At 35.9% G+C, this 21,740-nt stretch overlaps 1 protein-coding gene across 3 annotated transcripts in view; it reads right to left on the minus strand.

Annotated features, from left to right (window-relative positions):
• lzts2a (leucine zipper, putative tumor suppressor 2a) overlaps positions 1-21,740 on the minus strand; it is a 62,121-nt gene that overhangs the window by 19,018 nt on the left and 21,363 nt on the right. The window contains exon 2 of one of the 3 annotated variants that reach the window (XM_084093778.1): positions 13,977-14,096. The exons of 1 other annotated variant lie outside the window; for it this stretch is intronic. The gene's annotated coding sequence lies outside the window, so the exon portion shown is untranslated. Of the gene's footprint in view, positions 1-2,509; positions 2,711-13,976; positions 14,097-21,740 lie in introns of those variants that run through there. One more of the 3 variants, XM_084093777.1, reaches the window with a different exon arrangement.

Genomic DNA, 21,740 nt, shown 5'->3' on the forward strand with positions numbered 1-21,740 from the left:
TTTACGGTGAGTTTCTGGCAACTACAGCTGCCACTTTACCCGTCACTTTACCATACATTTATCAAGATATTTTTTACAGTGAGGGGAAATAAATGAAAATTAACTGTTAGTGATAGAAAGTTGTGTTTTGCCCCTGTTTCATAAGGTAAAAATTGGTTCTTTGGTTTTTAATTAGACAATAGATACGTTTTTATGTGCAGCCTATCCGAGTAAGTCAAAGTATTTCTTTACTGGCTGTGGTTATTGATTTCCTCAAAATGGCTTCTCTACCTCCTCTCAAAGCTTTCTGAACCAAACATCAGCAGAAAGAGAGAAATAAATAATCTTGCGGTGTTTCTGACAAACCATAATCATCAGTCTTATGATCAAATTGAAATCCCAGCGCAGATATGCACTGCAGTCAGAGGGAAAAGTGGCACAGCGCACATAACAGTAAATTAATTCCACACCAGCGCTTACATAACCATCGTGGCCTCAGACAAACTATGCCAGCATGAATATGTAATTCATCTCAAAAGTGCAGAGATGGTGAACCACGCAGGAGCCGCAAACAGAAAAAAAAGACAACCTTGGAGCTGGTCGTGAAACTTGCAAACACGCCGCAGCGAGACCAGCCGCAAGAGGATGTGGACATACACACACTGTCCCAACAGATTCCAGCCAAGCTCAGACGGAGAGGAAAAGAGTGGCATGGAAAGTTGTGATTCAGTGAAGTCAGCTGAGACTGACTCGACGGTAATGAGCTCTCCCTCTGTATATACGTTTGCAGGAAGCTACAGCCTTATATAAATACTTGGCACATAAAGGCATCTCATAAATGGAAACAGTAAAGTGATGAGAGGAGATGGTACGAGGTGTTTTGGAGAACCTAAACCTGTGAGGCACAGCTAGACAGTGAGGCACATTCTGTCCTTACAGAGACAGTGAGCTGACCGCATTTACTAAGGCTGTATTTCAGAGCCCTGTAACATATGAGAGTGATTTAACTCATCTATTATTTTCCGACTCACTGACGCAAGCACCTTTCCACCCCCCTAGGTGATCTCATCTGGAGTGGAGTCTGGACGCTGCTGACACGCAGTAACAGGCCGCTCTATTTCAGGCTTTTTCAGCAAGAATGTGCCACGAGCTGAGTCACATCCACTTTAAACACAAACGGGAATCTCAATATACTTGGGGGCGCTTCAATCTAAACTTCATCCCATTCGAAAAACGAAATGTCAATAGATCAGGCTGCGTGCTGTGCAAGAAGCTTAGTGGTGTTTGACTAGTTTGAAGAAGCTTTGTATAAGCACTCGGCAAGGAGTGATTGGAGTGGGTGTGTGTTTGTGTGTGTGTGCGCGCGCGTGTGTGTGTGTGTGTGTGTATGTTGGATGTTCCAATCTAGGCCAGTTGCTCATACATCAACTTTTTACTTCACATTCACAATAAAGCAAACAAAAAACTCCAAAAGGGAGTTTTCTCCATTATTCCAGAAGAACCATTTTGGGTTCCCCAAATAACCTTTCAGTGCACAGTTCTTAAAAGAACTTTTTTTTCTTTGGAAACTTTGGCACTTTTTCCACTTCATGGAACAATATATGCTAATGAAGAACCTTTATGTTTAAGGTGGTTTTGGTGTACTTTCAAAACACTGCTTTTCAACAACATCCACAAAACAAAGATAAAACAGCTTAATTCAATCAATTCACAAGGCCCTCTCTCTCTCTCTCTCTCTCTCTCTATCACACACGCACACGCACACACACACACACACACACACACAGCTCAACAAACTCTCTTTACAACAGACATAAATACCTATAGAAAACAACAAAACACAAAAGATATCTCACTTGTCTCCAGGACAAGAATGACATTAAAATGAGATCAAATTGAGACTTTTGTTTAAGCCTCATGCTTCTTAGATATTTCTCCTGTAAGAAAAAGCCCCCAAATAATCTCACATGTGAACTGAGTCCCAGATACGATCTCAATAAACAAGACCTCAAAAAACAAGATCTAAAAAAACAAGATACCAAAGTCTGCAATAGTTATAAATCTCAACATAAACTCACACATTTGTCAAATTCTTCCAGCATCAATGATGTAAGCTTTTGTTGTCCACATTCACATATAGCTCTTTATTCTAACTGCATATAGAAGGAATTTCAGCAGAAACGTATATAGAAAAAGTTGATACTTAAATGAAACATAACTGAGATCTCTATTATGCTCTGAGAGAACAATCAAAATCCCTTCGAGTAGTAGAGCCAACTTGCTCTACCCTCAAAACAACACATTATGATTAACTTTGTGCCATGCAGTCGTTCTCACACAGATCTCTCTTCAGAAGAAAGCACTTACACTGCTCCATAACTTCAAAGAGCTTCTTCTCACCCCAGTGTGATCAGCTTTAAGAAAGTTAATCATTCATTTCACATCACTTCAAAGCTCTTGTGAGCTGCAGTGGTAATCTGAACTCTCGTGCATTCAGGGTGTAATAAATACAGTCGTGTTGCTGACATACCCATAGTGCTCTGCATGGCTGCCTCCTCGCGTCTTCCCCCAGTCTGTCCTGGAGGTACAATCCCAGTCTGCTGCTTCTCTTTCTCTATCTTTCTTTCTCTCTGCTCCTCCACCTCATGCCAAAGTTTCCTCTCTTTTCTCTGGTAGAAACCCCCTTCTCCTCTGTCCTGTCCTGTCCTCTCTTTCCCTGCTGTTTGCCGCCACAGCACCGCCCCCTTCTCCTGCAACCCTCCTCCCTCTCTCACTTTGTCTGTGGCCCTTTCCTCCTCCACTACCCCCATCCTCACACACATTTAATCCCTCCTCATGCTCACTCCCTCTCTTTTTCCTCGTCTTTCCTCTACCTTTTCCTTTTCTTCATCTCTGTCAACTATTTTCTGTGGAAAATGGAAGGACTGTCATCCTGTTTTCAAATCTGACCCTCAGCAGCTGCTTCAATCCTATTTCTAAGGTCTCTAAATTATCAACATGATCAAAACCTTGCTGGAAAAAAAAACAGTTGCACACAATATTCTGCATGCCTTCTGGTATCTGATTGATACTTCATACTCTTTTAGTAGGTAAAAAAGCATTTTAGTAAATCTAAAAAAGTCACGCCTTTTTGCTGTGAAATCTTTAATGATTTTTAGAAAGTAAATGTAAGAATGACTAAGAATATACTGTTAGTTTATAGAATATATAGTATATAGAATATATTTTTAATATAACATATTGTTAGTAATATTTCAAGATGAACACTTCCTGGACTGAAACCACTTAGGTTTAGTTAATTACATATATTTTTTTAGAAGAATCATGTTAAAATGTAAGTGTAAAATATGATAAATAAGGTTTTTGAGGAACGTTTGTATATCTCTCAATCATCATAGTAGTGAACTGCATTATATATATTTTGCCCCAACACTTAAAACTAAGTCATAAAACTAAGCATTTTAATATCATCTTACTAAGACATATTATTGGGAGATACATAAAATGCCTGTAAATATCAGCTGTCACTCTGTAAGTAGTTTGTTATATTGTTATACAGATCTCTTTACAAGTTGAATCTCATCTTACATTTTGACCATATACATATCAGCAACAGCAACAAATTGCATGTGTTTTGCTCAGTGTGGGCTTCTGAATAAAACTGAGGTGTTTTTTCCCTTCAATTTTGACATTTTGACCCAATGCACACACATACACACAAATGCATCTTTGTGGGGACATTTTGACCTCATAGGGTATACCTGAACCACACACACACACACACACACACACACACACACACACACACACACACACACACACACACACACACACACACACACACACACAGAGAGAGGTAAATGCTGTGCATAAACAGTCTGTTGTCCACTAACTGGATTATGGTAAAATCTCTCCAATCTAGTCAAACTCTTCATCTGTTTAGGGGATATACGTTAATCTCAAGGCATGCTGGGACATCAACGCATGACTCACTCTAAACATTGACTCATCACATGCCCACATGCCTTGTTAATGCTTTAACATACGAAAGAGCATAGTAAACACACTCCGTCACCACAACTAGACACACCAAGCGCACCACAAAGGGTCTGTTGTCCCATATGATATCACAATGAAACTTTCAAGCAAAGTGATCAAAGGAACACTTTGTAAAGAGGACAAGAACAGAAAACCACATTTGGGTGTGTGTGTTTTTTTTTTCTTTCTTCGAACTATATGGACACATTTGGCTCTGTGTATTTACATGTACTTGTCACATTTTTACTAGTTTAATTTGTCTATTAACAACGTCCATGAGAGGTCAACCATGATTGTTGGTTTGGTTTTCCATTCCATTCAGGAATAAATGACCTTTTCTCAAAATATATTAAAATAGAAAACAGTCAATTGTAATAATATTTCACAACATTACGGTTTTACTGTATTTTTTTTAGCCTTGGTGAGCATTAAGTACTTCTTATAAAAACATTAAAAAATGTGCACGACCCCAAACTTTTACTGTAGTGTATATATGCTGTACATAAAAGACACCTGAAAAGTAGCAAAAATATCCCAAAATAGTTTCAATGCAACCTAAAAGTAAAAACATTCTAATGCAAATCAATCCTTGGGACACAGAAATGCTGTATTTGAAGAATCAGCCATTTATCTAAAGGGTTGCCTTTCAATGGAACCTATTCACTGGTTCTTCCCTTTCAATCGTTTACCACTTCACTCCCTCATTTACTGGCCATTCCCAAACAAAAGCAAGGAAGCATGACGTGTTACTCCTAACCTGCATGCGCAGAGAACAGTAAATACAGGGACACAGAGTAGTGTGGGACTCTCGAGTGAAGTGAAAAGGAGAAAAGGAGGAATGAGAGAGGCAGAGAAAAAGACAGAGAGGCAGGGAGGAAGGAGAGCTAATGAAGCGTTAGGAACAGATGAGCATCTGAGTGATTAATGGACACTTGCCCTCCAGGGGAGTTATCATATGAACATACACTCCACATATACTCACTGGGGAGGCTTAACTTGATACTCTCAACTACAGTGCACACACATATCTCAAAGCACATCCGGTCGACAGTATTCTCCATACTGGAGCGACAGCACATGCACGAATGCTTACAGACCTTGCTTGGTAGTAACGGATTATTTCGTCGTTGTCAGGCGGAAACCGTGTATCTCCACATTTTCTTTTGGCCACCCTTTACATCTGTCTGTGGGTTTTGCAAATATTTAACTGATGAAAAGTATTAAAAACAGCTTGTAACTAAACCTTGTAACTCCATTAGACCTCCATTGCACTTCATCTTTTATAACATGAGATTTTGGCCAATTTACAGAATAAAACTGAGTGCCCATATAGCTAGAATAAACTTTATAACCTGTAAATTGTGTAAAATGTAACTGCCTCAGTTGGGCCGTTCTAATGATGGAAAAAACACACATGTCTGGCAAACTCCATTTGAGCTTGATTTTGGTCAAATGTTAATAATATAATGACACACCAAGACCATACATAAAGCCACAATATAAACTTTGACAACACAGTGTTTAATTATTTCCTGAAAAGTAGTGTTTTTTCACCCTACTACAGTGACAATATGTAATCTGGATTATGTAATCAGATTCCAAAAATTAAATACTTGTAATTAGATGACTTATTTTCAATTCTCATAATCAGACTACAGTTTTATATTAATTACTTAATATAAAAAAAATGGCAGTAAATTATTCATAATAACTTTTACACATTCCTTTAAAAAAAAAATTGCTTATATCTGGAAAGTTTTGTGGAATTGCACACACAAACCAGCCAATAAGTCAGGCATCTATAATTAAACAGAAGATTGAGAGGCCACACAGCATAAACAAACTAAATATTTCATATTTTAGTAAGTGTTTTATTTTTATTTTCAAATTATTTATTCCTTTTAATTGAACACTTTTAAGATTTAATTAATTATTAACTTTTTATCAATTTACGAACCCCCTGCATTTCCTAATTCCTATTCCTGCAGAATATTAAGCATATATTGTTTAATTTACTTAATGTTGTTGATAACAAAGAATGAAATTGTCTTTGTATTTTTATATCAATATTGGACAAGATTATCCTAATGTAATCTAAAAGTAGCCTGATTACAGTATATTAGCTGAAATGTGTAATGTAAAAGATTATTCTTACAAACTAAAATTTGTATCATGTCATTTTTGGACTGCTTACAAAACACCCTGGACATGAACTAGGGAGTAAACTTTGTTTCTTCTAGTACTGTACTGGTTAAAGCTGTTGTTAGCGGGGTAATGAACAGCCTTGATTAAGTATGAATGGGGGCAAGGGGAATTCTCAATCCCCCCAAACTTCCCAGTCCCGCTGTCTCTTTTCAATTCAGAGGGGAAGAACTGGAACGGAATGGAGTTGGTTAGGAAAGGGAGAGAAAATTAATGATAGTGAAGGACAAAAGACTGAACATGAACCTAATCCCCCTTCCATCCCCCACATACACACACACACACATTGATTTGATCAAGCATGCACACACACACATGCAGATGGACACACAAAATGAGAGGTCCTCAAAACCTCCAACAAAACACTTGACCCTTCATCTACTAAGAGAGGGAGAGACATAGAGAAAAGAAGGGGCAAAAACACAAAACAACTGTTGAGTGCCAGACATGGGGTTGTGGTGGGGGCTCTGTGAGATTCATTGCTAAAATGAGTAGAACTCCACTGATATCTGCAGATTCAGGTACCATTCACTCAGAAAATTTGACATTTTAATTGTTTTCAGTTGCAATAATACTGCTCTGGAAAAAACACATTTTACAATGTTTAAAGTCAGCCTGAACCTTTCTTAATGCATTTACTGGGCATGATTCATCAGTTAGTGCACTTTATTCCTAAAAAAGTCTCCCTTTGTAATCTTTGATCATGATGTAATAACATTCTTTGCCTCTAAACCATAGTTGGCATCAGTTTTTGAAACCGACCACTCCACCCACTTGTCACATTTAAACCATGTTTCACAACCCAATAAAATTTCCAGAGTACTGTCGAAGACTCACACTAAGTTTGTTTATAATCAAGTTACTCTTACAAAAAAGAAGTATACTTTTATACTGTAGTATACTGTAGTTCATATTAAGTATACTTAAGTAATGTTCAAGTATATTTTAAGTATACTTCATATAGTAAGTATATTAAAATCAATGTACTGGTAGTAAACTTGTGAATGTATTTCAATACTGCTTGGGACTAAATTGGCCCACTTTATATAAAAGTATACATTTAAGTGTACTATAAGTGTAACAATAGTTACAACTAGTTCACAAATACGTTTCTCATTTGTACTGCATCTGTACTACAAGTGAACTTATAAGTATACTAGTAGCTTACTACAGTATTACTACTACTAATAGCACTTTTTTATAGAAGTACACTTAGAAGTATACTCTCAGTAAACAAGTACTTTAGTAGTTTTTTACTGCAAGTATACTTGTAAGTTTTCTTTAAGTGAACATAACATCATACTTATTTGTTTAGTATTTATTTACATATTATATTTGCATACATACATACTTAAAAAGCAAAACTTAAAGGTATAACATTTTTATACTTGAAATATAGGTTTTAAATTTTATACTTAAAATTAGGGCTGTGAAATGATTAATCGTGATTAATCGCATCCAAAATAAAAGTTTGTGTTCACATAATATATGAGTGTGTACTGTGCATAATTATTTTGTATATATAAATACACACACATGCATGTATATATTTAAGAAATATTTGATTAAATATACTGTATATATAATTTGTATTATATATAAATATAAATATTTTATGTATAAAAATAAAAAAATCTTAAATATATACATGCATGTGTGTGTATTTATATATACAAAATAATTATGCACAGTACACACACATATATTATGTGAACACAAACTTTTATTTTGGATGCGATTAATCGCGATTAATCGTTTCACAGCCCTACTTAAAATATAGGCCTACCTTTAACTCTTTCCATTTTAGCCATTTTCTAGCTTCCTGCATCCTTTTTTATCAACACTTGAAAGTGGCAAGTTTAATTTAAAATAACAACAACAACGTTTTAAACAAAAAAACAGAGAAAATCGCATTTTTGTCAAAGACTGCTGCATTTAGATCCTTACCTTAAATCTTTCGTTTGCCTGCAACAACCCATGACAATTGATAATAATATGATTCTTGAGCAAAAAATCTGCAAATTAGAATGATTTCCGAAGGATCATGTGACACTGAAGACTTGAGTAATATCTTCCATAACAGGAATAAATTTCATTTTAATATATTTAAATAGAAAACAGTTATTTTAAATTATAATAATATTTCACAATTATACTGTTTTACAGTAGTTTTTCATCAAATAAATGCAGCCTTGGTGAGCATATCTGACTCTGAAAAATAAAATATAAAAAAATAAATAAGAAAATAAATAAATATAAATAAATTGACACCATCAACACTTTCAAGCAAAGGGAAAATGTGTTTTACCATCTAAATGATCAAAGATCGCAGTGTGGAATGCACACTAATCTTTGATTAACCTGCTGCTGGAGGCAGATTACATAAAAACATCATGGGTTCAGAGAAGTACATCAAATCTGGGATTGTGTATAGACCTAGCCCTGAGCTCAGACCCCCCAGGATCACAGGGCTCCATCACAAAGCATTGAGCTTATGCCAAACACATCTGCTTTCATTACACATCCCATACACTCTCCATAACAGCACATGTACTGTACACACCATCAGTGACAGAAACACACATTCATAGTCAGTGCTGGGTAGTACTAGATTATATATAATCTGATTACATTATCAGATTCCACAATTTACATACTTGTAGTAATTAGATTATGTTTTTTAAAATACTCATAATCAGACTAGTTACAGTTTTATTGATTACATAACGTTCACAAAATGGCAGTAAATTATTCATTATTTATTTATTCTCACTAATTATAATTTTTTTTATCTTTTAAATGGTCCTTTCTAAAACAGCCTATTGGTTATATATGTACAGAAAGTCTCTTAGTTTTGTGGCATTACAAAAGTCAGAGGCCACAAAGCATAACAAATAAAATATTTAATCTTTTATGTGTTTTGTGCTGATTGTTTTTATTTTTAAAAATTTTATGGTTTAAATAATTATTATCTTTTCATCAAACCCCTTGCAGTTCCTTTGCAAACCCCAGTTAGGGAAACCCTGACCTAATATAATGTTTAATGCACTTCATTTTGTTGATGACAAATTTTTAACATCATTTTTTTGTTCTATTTGTATTTTTATATCACTGTACAAGATTATCCTATTCAAATCTATGTGATAAACAAGTTAAGGCTAAAAGTTAGGCCAAAAGTAATCTAAAAGTAATCCGATTACATTCGATTAATGTTTATGTTTATGTTATGATTATGTTACTAACTACAGTTTCCATCATGGAATTTGTATTCAGTAATGGACTACAATTTGTAAGTAATCTACCCAGCACTTCATTTAGTACATCAACACTTACAGTGCCGGAAATGTCACAGACACACAAAGAGATTTCATAAGCAAATACAGAGGCCTGGCCTGAACACTGTAATGAATAGAGTGTAATGAAACTGTATGTGTGAAGCTGCCAGCAGGTTTGAGCATTGCAAACCAATCTACTTTTACTGCTCTGCTCCCTGCCATGGAAAAGCAATAAGAGCACTGAGGTGATGTGGGGAGGGGAGAAGGATGAGGAACTGAGTGTCCATTTTGTGCTCTGTTGAGTGGGATTGCAGAACGCTTCATGTAAAAAAAAGAAGAAAAAAAAGATGGGCATTGAGTGGAGGACATGTGGGCATGATGCACCTCTACTCTTATGCACAATGTGCTGAGAGTTTATAGGTTATTTGGAACATTGACTATTCTTTCGTTTTCCATTCAGAGAGTTTCCATTCTTGGAATTCCCCTATTAATGAACAGCCAGCCCTCCAGCTTATTAAATGCATTTGGATAAACCTAAAATATCTGGAGTATGTTATTCATCCATCATCATTATACAATTATTATTTAAATATATATATTTTAAATTTTATTTAAACTTTATAATTAATTAATATTAATAATAATAATAATAATAATAATACTACATGTTGTTGTTGTTATTGTTAATAATACAAATGCATATTTTTATTTTGCAAAGAATTTTTAAGAATTATTATTGTTTTTATTATTGTTGTTTGTATTATTATTAAAGTTAAGGCATTATTATTATTATCTTTATTATTATCATAACTTTTTTATTATTACACAAAGTTGATTTGTAAATTACACATAACTGAGTCTGAGAACTCCATTAAGTGTCCTTAGCTATGAGAGAGCAACCTTGGAGTTGCTCAAATAAAAAATAAAAATATTTTGGGCACTGGCATCAAGAAAATGAAATAATGAGAGAAAAATTAAGAGAGAGATATCTGAAACACACCTGTTCCTAACACCAGCCGTGAAACACTATTAATGGTGTTTTATGAGTGTCAAGGGTCAAGTGAGGTTAAAGGTCAAAAGACCAGTGTTTTAAAATAGTGCAGGGGGTTGTGGTCTCAGTCACGATGTGAACACCGGTGAAACTTCAAATATAACATCACAATTAGCAAAGATCACATGGACAACGAAGATAATGTCTTCAAATCAGTGGCCATAGCAAAATGAAAACATTTTTACAGTGTTTTACATAAGCTTTGATCTGATGATCATTGGGTGTCTGTGAGTCCATATGGGGTTAGACATGCCTCAGCACACTTTAACAGAGAATGGAAAGAATAATAGATTTCTACAAAAGAATTTAACAGCTTCAGGCTGTATATTGCAGAGTTAGTCGTTTTTGCTATGGGAGAATTGCTAACATAAGCATTGAAAGATGTTTCACACAGACAGTTATTTCCCATAACTAAACAAAAGTGATTCATCAGTCTTTGGAGGGAGGGAGGGAGAGAGAGAGAGAGAGAGAGAGGGGGGGGGGGGGGGGGGGGTGTTCAGAGGGCAGTGGGACATCTGAAGAATTCTTCGTGCCATTCAGGAGAAAAAGGTTACAAATCACAGAGGGACACAATCACTGCTCTGGTTTAATAGGACAGAGGAAAAGGGGTAACGTGTGGCGTCTGTTAAACTGTGAACACACAAATCTCAGGGCTGGCCTATACTCTTCCACAGTAAATCTTAGCAGGAGAGAGGTGGGAGCAGGCAATGTGTCAGAGACGCTTTACTTGGCCTGTCTTCTCATTCATTTCCCATTAACTCACAGCATGCTCGCTGTTTATGTTCCACTGGCATGAAGAGAGGGCCATGAGAACGACATGGTTTGATGAGACTCATAAACACAAATAACAGCCTGTCTGAGAAAATCCATGTCCATGTAACATTTCACCCCAAAATTAAATTAAATAACTTCAAGATATGGACCATATTGACAGTAAAGGATTTTCCTCCGCAAATTCTCATTACTGGAAATTTTTTGCTATATATATTCATCTTTTACATATCACTGTTTCCACTGAAATATTAAGCAGCACAACTGTGTTCAACATTCATAATAATAAGAAATGTTTCATGAGCACCAAATCAGCATATTAGATTTAGAATGATTTCTGATGGATCATGTGACACTGAAGACTGGAGTGATGGCTGATGAATATTCAGATTTGCAATCAAAGGAATTACATTTGGAAATATATTCAAATAGAAAACAGTTATTATAAATTGTAGTAATATTTCACAATATTACTGTTTTTACTGTATTTTCAAAAACATTTAAAATATCTTACTGACATGGAAATAATGTTATAATGTTTTTATCGTTAGAATCAAATCACCTCGATCCCAATAAGAAACCTTTCTAGTATCTCTGGATATTATCCTTACAAAAGTGTTCAGTAACTAGGCCTTCAATGCCATTTCCACCACAGAGAGGAAGAGATAGAGCAAGGGGCCGATCTCCTGAAGGAAACAGACAGCTGCTAAGATGAGTGTGAGCATAGATTGAGAGCTGCAGGGTCAGAGCAGCTGCTAGACCACACACACACACACGAAACAAAGTCTTGAAGAACTGCCAGTCATGTGCTCTAGCTCTAACTGTAAACTAACCAGATGAGTCAGGCCAAAGGGGCCAAATCTGCAATCAAATGAACAGCATGCTCCTGTAAAATACTTGCAAAGGAACCAAAAATGTTGTCTAGTAAGTAAGGGGTAATCAGATTTGAACCATTTTAACCACCACTACCATGATACCATTTCAAAAACATGGTATTACCATGTTTAAAAAACATGCCATTTTTTGTTAATCTGTACCTCGTTAATCAGTTTTTCCTCCATGAAAACAATAAATCCCATCCTAATAATTCCCTGCCCTCTGACCCCTACAGCCCCTCCTCATCTAGACTCAGGTCGGCCAGTATCCATTCCACTGTCACACTCCGCATTGGTCATCCATCAAGAACCAGACCCCCTTACAAAATACACTTCAAAGTGCTGGATGGAACCTTTATTGAAATTTCCCTGTGGGGTAAAAAACTCCACCAGACACATATTCACACCATTAATCAATGTCCAGACTCCTGCAGATGCAATAATCAGCTGTGACAGCGAGGAAATGCTTGTTCCCACTGAGTACAACTCTGCTGATGCTTGTCATTTTCACTAACACAATTTTATTATGTTTATCTTAGATGCTTTCACTAGATTTAAAGCAGTCACTCTTTTTTTTTTCATACTGCAGATTTGCTGCTACCAGGGTTCACCTGACAAGATTCCAACAAGCAGCAATTTTTCTATACACACTGAAAAGCTGTGCGACAAGATCCATCCGTCACAAAACACTAGTGAAGAGTGTGTTCGAAACACGAAGCTTTGACACCTTTACAAATCACTTGTTTAGAATCAGTGATTCGAACTGACAAAGTCATGTGATTTCAACAAACAAGGCTTCCTTACATACAGTGTATATATATATATATATATATATATATATATATATATATATGTATATATATATAAAATTTACTAACAACACTTGCTATAGTTTTCAAAGAATGTGTCATTGAACATGTTTTTTGCAGTGTTCTCATTGTATTTACAGTATATGACTTTAAATCACTCCCATCGCTGCAAATCACGGCTAAACCTTAATAGATTGTAGAGACCATTGTGGTGACAACAGTTTGTAGACAAGTTGTCTTTTGCACGCTTCTTCTACTCACCCTAGATGCCACATGACTTGGAGAAAAAATAGATATTGTGACGATGAATTAAGAATTCCTTCCCACGACTTGTTGTAATTTTGTTAAATCGTAGCCAGAATGTAACTAAAACGAGGAAACAAACTGTAGGTGACTAATTCGCCAGATTGTACTAATTCGTTCCTCCATTTTAATTTAGTTAAAATCGTGGCCACAACTTGACTAAAACGAGGGAACAAATTGTGGGCTACATTGTACTAATTCATTCCCTTATTTTAACATGGACACAATTTAACCAAAAGGAGGGAACAAACTAAGAAACGAATTAACACAAGTAGTATTTGATATACATGAGGAGAGGTACTCCATTCCAAGGAGATTTCTGTGTGGGCAGGGCTACCTAGTATGACTACCTAATTAATATTCATGAGCAAGGCGGATCAGATTTACAATGCATTCCTTTCACTTTTTAGATCCTTCAACCTTGATTTAAGAAATCCTGAGTGCATTTTCATCATGCTTTACAGATCATTAGCTTTTAGTGTCTTTAATTAACTGAGTCTAATTAAAACTAACACAGTGAGGGGTAAAAGTTATGATACTAATGGCCGAGTCCATTCTGTTCTGAATGCCTAGGCTAAATGAATGATGGAAATCAATTCCATGTGTCATGTCTGTTTCTCCAGTACTGACAGGGAGGATAGAGAGACATACAGGGACTCATCACATGTCTTACCTTGCACAGAGGCCCAGAGAGGGGCTCCTAAAAGATGCAGAGATCCAGAACTGATGGAGACTTTACACATGCCCAGAGTCCCACCGAAACGTCCACCTCCACTCACACACACACACACACCTGCAGGGATAGCCACACATACTGGGGTTATGTGAAATTCAGAAACATGCAAAACAGAGAAAAGCTGAGGAAAAATTCACAATTGCTATTAGAAAAGTTCCAAACATCTATTTAAAACAATAAGAAAGTAGAGAATGCCCAGAGAGCCTCTACCATCTCTACAGTCAAGACGAAAGAGTTCAAGTATGCATACTGTACGTCACACACCTGCTATGGAGTATTAGTTGCAGGGTGTAAAGGTGAAAAGCCTGTTATTATGTTACCATGAAAGCATGATAAGGTCATGGCTTTCTTTCTCTTTGGCCCATCAGTGAGTTCACATGGGTCTCGATGGACATAGAGCCAGGAGAGATCATATTTTGCCAGGTACATTATAATCTGTGAAAGTTTTAAGTTCCTAAAAATAAAATATCTACTCAGCACGTTATTTCAGAGACGAGTGGAAGAGCACACTGCCCCCCACTGGATACCAACCAACATTACCTCTGTGTGAGAAACAACTAACAACTTAACAGCCATTTTGACTCAATACTTTTTAGATATCCTGAATTTGGAAGTAAATGAATACATTAGTTTTAGTGTTTGTGTGTATCATATGTGAATGTACATATTCTTATGTTTCCACTCTGCCATGTTCAGAAGTGCATGAATGAAACAAAGTTTAATGTAACCTTTTTAAAGTGTGCAAAATCTGCAGGGTCTTTCCTCTCTCCATACTCTTATACACTTAGTCAGGAATGCAAATCACTATTTACTCTGCGTTTAATAAAACCAGTGAAGAATGAAGAGGAGATTCGAGAGGAATGTGTATGTGGTTATCTCTTCTCTTCGGTTATCAGTCTCATCTAGTGTGTGCTACCACTTCTAAATTGGGTCACATCCACACACACACACACACGTGGAGAGGAGAGGGGAAACGGAGGTTCACACGTGCCTGATCCTGTCTGCTTCACAGAAAGGGGGAGCGACTGGGAAAATAAAGGGGGTGAATGGAGGTCTACGACAGTTAGCATAACACACACAACACCAGTGTTCTGGAAAATCTTTCTGAGCTACATGTTTTTACTACAAGTTACTAATAAAAGTTGTAGCAAAATGAAGTTATAGAAGAGGGCAAAATTTTTATGTCTCTAATGCTTATTGAGGCTGCATTCAGTATATAGTTAAACCGTGAAATTCGATTACAATTAAAAATAACTTCTTATAATATACTTTAAAATGTAATTTATTCTTGTGATGCAAAACAAAATTTTCAGCATCATTACTCCAGTCTTCAGTGTCACATGATCCTTCAGAAATCACTCTAATATGCTGATTTGCTGCTCAAGAAACATTTCTTATTATTAATAATGTTGAAAACAGTTCATATTTTTGTGGGAAAAGTGATGCATTTTTTTCAGGATTCTTTGAAAGTCCAAACTTTTGAATGGTATAGTGAATACCTATAATTTATATAATTATCTATTATCTTAAAAACATGAATGAATAGCAACATATAACTAAATATTTTTCTGTAAAAAAGAAGACCAAAGCAAACCCCTTGGGAGACAGAACAGTTCAGGAGAGTCTGCATGATTATTTGTGTGTGCAACACAATGAGACTTTTGAAAACTACTGTCATGCTACTGAAAATTTAATATGCCATTACTTCTATTTAGTTACTCCCAAACACTGTACAACACACTCCTACGTACAATGGATTAATAATAAGCTTTATTCTGACTCATATGCTCCTCCTCTCCCTTATCGGCCACACAGAAACATAAAAACGTTGTGCAGTAATTAATCACTGAGCCACTGTCTGCAAACTGATACAATATGGCCCATTGATTTTGCCATGACCTCAACTGGCCTGTCTGAGATAAACATAAGCCTGTTAATTGGCACAGCTCTTTGGTTTCAAGTTGCTGTACTACCATTCAAGCTGATATAGCTTTCATTTCCGTCTGAAAAACAGGCTCTAGTTCTTGACAATAAAAGCGCTGATTACTTTCAGAACTCAATTACATTTGATACAAGATACAGAGGATCAGACAGCAGAACATCTGCCTGACTGGAGACAGTTTAAGAGGTCAGACTCGTCAGAGCTGTGCTGCGACTGTCACAATGTGTCATGATGTTCATCCCTTGTGAAAAAAAGTGTGCTTGATTATAGTGAATGTGCACTTTTAGTGTACTTCAAATATTCAAAAAAGCTGTACTTGTAGATGATACATTAATGAAATAAAAGGCCACTTAAGTGTACTTAAAGAAAGTATAGTTTAATGACTGTTCCTTTAACACACTTAAGTAAAAAATATTTTATGTGCTGACCTCTAAATTACTAAAGTTCTTTAATTACTAAAGTTCTTTAAAGTACTATAATATTAACTGTATTGTGTTATTAGTTATTACATTTAAAAATAATGTAATTAATACATTTAAAATTATTATTTTAAATGTACTAAAAGTGCAACTTCATCATTACAAAAGTATAAAGTATATTTTAGTTGACCATAAATGCTTGTCAGAACATTCGGCAATGAATTCATTATTAAATTACATATAAAAATGTACTCTATGAAATTTAGGATATTATTAACTAAAAATCTTGCCTTCTGCACTAGTTCTTCTTGCACATTAAGATGCAGATCTCCATTTTCCTGTGTACTGAATATTAAGTGTTCTACTTCCTGCTTTATGTCTATGAATACTGTTAACGAATTGCAAATGCACCAGGAGTGCTAGAGCAGATGGTACAAGGGCATTTGACCTTTTTGGAGCTTGAGAGCTACTGGTCACCATACACTTTCATTATATGTATAAGTGGATTTTTTGCTACTGTAGAGAAATTTTAAGTTCTATGCTAATAAAAAAAATGTGTTTCACTATGAGGTTTAGTAAAATGATGACAATTTTTATTTGTAGGCAAACTATCCAGTAAAGACATTTACCATTAACCTTACACTGTCTGTTTGTTCTGCACCTGCTCCCGTATGCAACAGTACTGTTAGCTGAGGTAAATGTGTATCTGACCCATTCTGCGCTCAGCGAGAGAAAGAGAGCGCCTGCAGGGTGACAGATGGCGAGGGCCAAGCGTCAGGGACTCAATCAATCCACTTTTCTCCTCCACATCCTCTCTGACCCCATCGTCCCTCCTTCCAGACGGGAACGCAGCTCAATGTCTCTCATCATTTTCCCATCCCTGAGAACCATGCGTATGGATACACAGCAGGACAATACAACGCCAGCCGCGCACCACAACACAGACGCTGATGAATCCCTCTGAACTTGTAATACATGGACTGGGAGTTATGAGGCATCCACACATGGAGCGAAGCGGCCTGGGGTCACACATTGGCCTTAATTAAAGTGACCTGAGGGATTTGAACTTGAATGAGTTCAGACTGCTACTAGTCATAACTTTCAATTCTATGTCGTTAGTTATAGGATATGAAAAGAGGAAAAACAGATGTAGAGTATAGAAAAAAATGATTACAGCGAGGTATTAATAACTTTTGAGAACCATAAGGTGGCCATGAGATCATTTTGTTGAGGTAACATCATTGTGTCAGATAATGCGTTGTTCATTAGGTAATGAGAAATATAAAACGAAGGGTAAAATAACCATATAAAATGTACAAATATTAAACAAAAAAAGACAATCAGTGAATGGCTTTAAAAGACTTTGGTATGGGATGAATGATTTTTTTTTAGGCTACTAATAAAAAAATATTTTAACTTTATTTGACTACTATCACAAGGTATCTATACATTATAATATAAAATAATTACTATAATATCCTATATAATCCATTTTTGATTATCACAGGTTATCCCAGGTCACACAGATTAAATTATTTGCCACAATAAACAGATGTCGTTCCCCTTAGCTTGGGATCTCGAGGCCACAACTTCACATCACATGGTTATGGCATAAGGATGTCATTACCTTGACAAAATAAATTTAAATATACAAAATATCATCACTTTGCCACAGGTTCAAATATTGTGGCATCAACATGTGATATTAAGTTAATGTTGTGGGCACAACAAAACTAAGTAAACTGAACATGAACCTTTTACAGTGACTTTTCATTAAATAGTTATGCTTATTAAATAACTTTATAATTAATAATTTTGTACTCATTTGGAAAAGAATGCAAAACAAGCATTTTTACTAGAGTTTTTAGACTTTAGGATGCAACTGTATATGTGATAGATACAATAAGAAATGTGGGTGCTAAAAGTCTAGAACCTGTTTCAGGTATTAGGAAACACTGGACTGTGGTTTTGTGCTGTTATTTATTTCTGTCATGGAGGATTACTGTCGAGCTCGCTCTGCTTCTGAGATTTGGGATGGCATTAGCGTTTTAATTTTACTAACAACTAACAAAACAAAAACAAAAAAAACAACTGAGCCACATTTGCTGACCTCTGACTGCAGCCTTGTGATTTGGTTCAGAGACAGGATACTCTCATGGGCTTAAAAGAGCCTGAACTCATAATTCACCTGCTTTGCTCCCGGTCTGTATCGTCCTATATTCTCTAATCAAGATCTCATCTCAAAGCCCTTTCATAAGAACCCTCTTCTGATCCGAACACAGGTCAGTCTTAGGTTCAAGGTCATGGGTTTGATTCACTTTGGATAAAAGCATCTGACAAATGTGTAAATGCAGATGCACTCCAGCAGAAAGTGGATTCATAATGCAGGCCTACAAATCACACATGAAGGTTTGTCTGGAAACCCAATAGGGTACAACAATTTGACAACAACACTGAGCGCGGTAGCTCTTTGGGCGACCTGAGTTTGACCTGCTGACTGTTTTCAACATTGATAATAACAAGAAATATTTCTTGAGTATATTAGAATGATTTCTGAAGGATCATGTGACACTGAAGACTGGAGTAATGATGCAAATGCATGATATGATGCAATGACGCAAATACATATGATTTTAAAATTATCTTTCAATTTACTATATTTTAGATTAAATAAATGCAGTTTTGGTTTTAGGGGCCGTTTACATTTCACCGTTTACATTACATTAAAAACTAAACGTTTTGGTCATTCCTTTACATGACAATGGCGTTTTGGGGGCCTGAAAATGCAAACTTTTGATAACGGGTTTCAAAACGTTTTGAAAACGATACTGTTATTGTCTCCGTGTAAACTACAAAAACACGAATTTGCGAAAACAGTCATGATGTCATGCGCACGCGTATTACGTGTTCAGTCTACAGGAGCGTCGTGTTTCTTTAGAAAGTGACATCGCCAACTACTGGCCTGGCAGCATAATACAGCGGTTTAGGTCGTTTTCTCGGATCTGTGTGAACGGGGATCGTTTTGACAACATTCCCGTCTGTACGCGAAAAACGCAAAGGAAAAACGTTTCCGTTTTTAGTTCATCGTTGTCACGCACTTAGAAAGGAAGGCTTAAAGAAACAAAAACTTCTGGCCATTTTTTTAAATGTTACACTATAAGAGCACAGGCCCAACTAATTGAGAATGAAATTTTTCAACAATTTGACTATGTTGTATTAATTAATTAATGTGAAATAAATTAATTAATTAATTAAATTATTCTATTAAAGCCGTTTTGGGGGGGGGGGGGGGATTACACTTTTAATTGTTTTTTACTCCAAAAAAAGAATATATACCACACACCCAGAAACACACAGAGACACATTCATAAGCTTACATTTCTTAACTGAAACTCTGGATAATGACCGCAGCAAGCTGTACTCTTTTTAGAGTATCAGTAACCAAACGCCCCTTTGCAGTTGATGAATGTTGTTAATCTCTATAACTGTGTCATTAGGCGGGTGTAATGGGTCTAACAGTGCAGTGACGTCAAAGTCACACAGCGTCTTCAATCATCTCAGAGACACCTGAAGGTCACGAGAGCTCAGCTCTGATGTGAGTGATGCTCATCTGCCGCTTCTGTGTTTAAGATGCTTACAAACCTCCAACATGACTCTCAATGTCAGGATCCTGACAACTAAACACGTTTTTTCTCACTGCTGTACATCTGCTGTTATACTTTAGTTCCTAATGGACTGGATATAGTATTGTGACCATGGAGGCATCCACCAGCATAGCTCTCTCTGTCCTTTCATATTCAACATCATCACTGCAGAGACACCTCGCAAGACAACTGCGATTTCAGCATGAAGGACGCAGCTGCCTGAGAGAGAGAGTTACATAACACCATCCGAGAGATTTCTCATCTCGGTCCTGCTCACTCAGGACTATTTGTGGTCTCAAAACAACTAGAATAAAAATATTGCAGCAATTCGTAATGCAATTCTTACCCTATATCCTGTTTGATAAGTGAAAGCAGTAAATCTCTTCATTTTCTGTCAGTGCTAGCATTGTTTTCCAGGAAAATAAAAGCTGCTTTGTTGTCCTAATGCTCTGCTGACTGTCCTAGTTTCCACTATGTTCACTGTGCAAGCACACATACATAAAAGATGATTTGCTGCTTCAATTTATGACTTTTTCAGTTTGATTTGGTGGCAGACAACACTCAAGCTAGAACAACCCCAGAGAGGACACAGTTTAGCGTTCACTGTGAGGGAAGAAGGAGTTTTAAGAGACTGTAAAAGGACGGTACATACAGTATCAAATATGTAACAGCAAGAAAAAACACTAAGTGATTATGTTTTATGCATCCTGAAGTGCTCATTTTCACAAGCAGTAAAAAGGCAAATACCCGCACAAGACAACAGGACACAAGAGAACAGAAAACATTAATATTATTGATTATAAAAAGTGTTGACAATATATTATACCGTAGAGTAGAAAGAAAATATGCAAAATCATCAAAATTTTAGTTAAAAATCAAAGCTTTTAGCCAGTATTATTTAAGTATCATTAAGATAAAATTATAGTTAATTAATATTAATATGATTTTTTTTATATTTTTCATTTTCATTTAAGTTTTACTAATTTATTTTTTTGTCATTTTTATTAGGTTTTTTTATTGTCTATATAGTTTTTATTATTTTAATTTCAATTTTAGTTTTTGTTATTTTAGTGCATCAAGTTAAAATGTTTTTTATATTTTATTTTAGTTCAGTTGGTTTATTTTATTTCACGTAACGAAAATGTTTTTTATATTTTTAGTTTTAGTTAAATATAATAACCCTGGCTGAAACAAGGTAAGAATATAATTATTCAGATAAGTACAAATTCCCACAAATAGTATTTTTACAATCACTCAGAACCTCTAAATCTTCCAAATGATTCAGATTCTGAAATAGAAGTAAAAATAGCAGTTCAGCCTCAGACCACCAGAGGGAACACAACTGGGAATGAGAGACTATAACTGTAGGGGCATCTCAGTACAGACTGTTTTTATTAGTGGCAAAGTTTAATTGATAATAATAACTAGCCGCATCATACCATCATGTGACACAGGGCCAAACAACTCCATTGTAAGAAGTTGGAGCTCTAAAATCAGCTCTAAAGGAAGGACATGAGAGCAATTAAAGTTTTATAACAATTGTGTGGAAAAACTGTGAAGGGTCTAGGAGGATTTTTTTTTCTCTCTATGCTACTCCAGAAATTCCTCAGTTAGCCCTCAACATCATTCTTGATGAGGCAGAAAGACTCAAAAATGCTTTAAAAAAAACTTCAAAAGAGAGGAGCTTCTCATAGCG

Source organism: Abramis brama (genome assembly GCF_963993115.1).
Source record: "Abramis brama genome assembly, chromosome: 19".
In the NCBI taxonomy this organism is placed as follows: Eukaryota; Metazoa; Chordata; class Actinopteri; order Cypriniformes; family Leuciscidae; genus Abramis; species Abramis brama.